Source organism: Lycium ferocissimum, unplaced genomic scaffold, assembly GCF_029784015.1.
Source record: "Lycium ferocissimum isolate CSIRO_LF1 unplaced genomic scaffold, AGI_CSIRO_Lferr_CH_V1 ctg7345, whole genome shotgun sequence".
In the NCBI taxonomy this organism is placed as follows: domain Eukaryota; kingdom Viridiplantae; phylum Streptophyta; class Magnoliopsida; order Solanales; family Solanaceae; genus Lycium; species Lycium ferocissimum.
This window is the reverse complement of record NW_026726742.1, coordinates 32,963-35,736: the sequence shown is the minus strand read 5'-3', so window position 1 is coordinate 35,736 and position 2,774 is coordinate 32,963.

The following is a 2,774-nucleotide window of genomic DNA, read 5'->3' as shown; positions in this document are numbered from 1 at the left end:
AAAAAAGAAACCCCTCGAGTTTTAAGCCCCTTCGATTTTTAACTTCGGGGACGAAGTTCAAAAAAAAGGGTGTTATCCCCCGTACTTTGTACTTTAAATATTTTAAGTTTTTGGGCCCGTTATGGGCAAGACTTTTAATTTTCGATTTTTTTAAATTTTTTGTTTTAATGCACTTTGCTATTTTTTTTCTTGGCGGGGGGTTTTAAAGGGAAAAATTTGGGAATAAGAAAAATTTGGGGTAAAATGAATTATGAAAAGTTGACTTTTTGGGAAAAGGGGCTAGGTAAAATTTTTGGAAATTAGTATTTCATGAAAATGGCCATATGTGGCCATGGTAGAGTTAAAAACTTGTCAAATTTATATATGGTGAGAAAGATGACAATTAAATCATCTTCATCATTTTATCTCAAAAAAGTTCAAAAAAAAGGGAAAAAGAAAAAAAGGGGGGTTTTAGGTTCCCATGGGGGGAAAAAAAAGAAGAAAAAAAATTTTTTTAAAAATTTTTTTTTTTAAATTTTAAACCCCCTTAAAGCCCCAAACAACAGGAGGGGTTGAGGGGATGGAAAAGAACAAGTGATAGTTCAATTGCAAACCCTAGCCTATTTAAAAAGCTAAGAGGTATATGAGTTTTGGGCCCTTTTTTTCAGGTGTTATGGATGATTTGAAACATGTTGTGATATGTAAAAAGGGAATAAAATTTCGGGTTTTAATGTTGGGTTACGGTTTTGTGGTGGCCGGGTGGTAATGTTGGGTGGGGGAGGGGAATTAATTGAAATGTAGATGTTTGGGTGTTGTTATAATGTGTGAAAAGGGATGAAAACCCCTGAAATTTTTGTGTCACGCCCCGGTTTCCCGGGGGCCGGGGTGTGCTTCCGGGGCACCCCCCCTAGGGAATCAAATCGTCGTTTTTGGGGGGCATACCCGTTTAACGAATTACTCACCCAAAGCCCGGGGGGAACATCACAAAAATTTCCAAACGAATGCCCCCTGCGGTCGCCTAAATCATCATACCAAAACCCCAAACGGCGGAATGACATGCCCTTTGGTCCACTTTAAAAAAAAACATGTGGGCCGAGGGAACCCCCAAGAAAAACGGGCGCAAGGACGCAAATCGAATCATAGCGAAAAAACCGGACCCATGACCCACAAATATGACTACCCCCTCCAAAAAAAAACAAACATACGAACTTTTCCCAGGGGGGCCCCCCCCCGTCCCCAAAACAAACAAATGTCGGAAATATACATAGGCCCGGTATACCAAAATGGGTTCGGAGGGGGAGACCCCCAAAAAAAGCATAAGCCAAAACCGGAATCACCCAACCGAGGGCCAGCTCCGGGCATAAAAACGCCCCCCCAAAAAGGGGGGCGGGGGGTGCGAAAAAATCCAAAAGTGTGTGGGGTTTGGAGGGCTAAAACCACCCGGAGTCAAAGATTAGAAACAAATACAAGGTGAGGGTCCCGGTCCCGAAACCAAATGTATAATGCAAATAAAAATCATGCGGGGAGCCCGGAACGGGTCCCCCCGACAGGGTGCCCAACACATCATACCCCCGGTTTTCAAATCTCCGTACATCTCCGAACCCCATCATAACGTCACCCTCAAATCTCGGGAAAATATCGGATGCCATATCACATCATAACACCATAAACCGTGGCCCCTGGGGGAGGCCCCGTAACACTCATCCCCCGAATATGTCATAATGCGCACGATCACGGAGCCGGCTAGGGTGCGCGAGCAGAAATCATAATCATTGGCACGAGCGAGTAGTGCGTAAAACCACATGCATATCAAAAGTAAGTTCCGGGACTCGACACATAATTTCATATACGAACACATTAGGATCAAGGCTCAAAATGAGTGTCGAGTTAGTCGGAATTAATATACAAAAGTTACAGACTTTTAAATTATCAACTTTTCTCAAAACACATCGGCAGTCATTCTTCGGGGAATTTAGTATCATTCATAATGAAGAACGTTCAAATATCATTACAGGGCATTCCAAACGGACCTTAGAGTCATAGGCAAACACTTCCTTCTCATATCGTACGGAAATGGATCAAACAGATCGAATAAGGGAAGTCTCAGACTCATGGGCCCACCTCGGGTCAAGTCGAGGCGGCAGACATAAATTACAAACATTAGGCTCCCTAAGGTCATCTATAAGAGTTTCTGAGTGATTCAAATACATTTGCGAAAGTTACAAAGGTTTAAACATTCTTTTGATCAAATATATTGATTATAGTTCAATTGCACTGAACGAATAGTATTTAATCAAACTCGGATTTCCAAGAGCGTAATTATCCCCGAGGTTCCAATCTTAACCTAGTATGACTAGGACATGCCAAATGAAGAAAAGGTAGGCTTTACATACCTTACGAACGTCTTATGCTCGCTAAACTCAAATCCCGTTTCGTCCGTCTGCAAATGGTCAAAGTTACCAAATGTAAACCATATGCCTTTAGGGAGCTTATTCTTAGCCCTTACTTGTCTACAAGAATTTTGGCGCATCTCCCCTATAAATCTAACATCCCCGAGAATTAAACTCGGCTTAGATGACAACAACCAAGCCAACAACAATATCAACAATATCAACGACACCAATAATCGCTACAAAACACATATTAACACAATAGTCTTTCTTTCTACATAATGTATTAACCTCCGTTCTAACTTCACACTTTTCATCCAATATCAACGTTTTCATACTCATCTACTAATTCAAGGCCATTCAAATACATTTCGGGCACTTTTCTTATCATTCCCTACAATACAC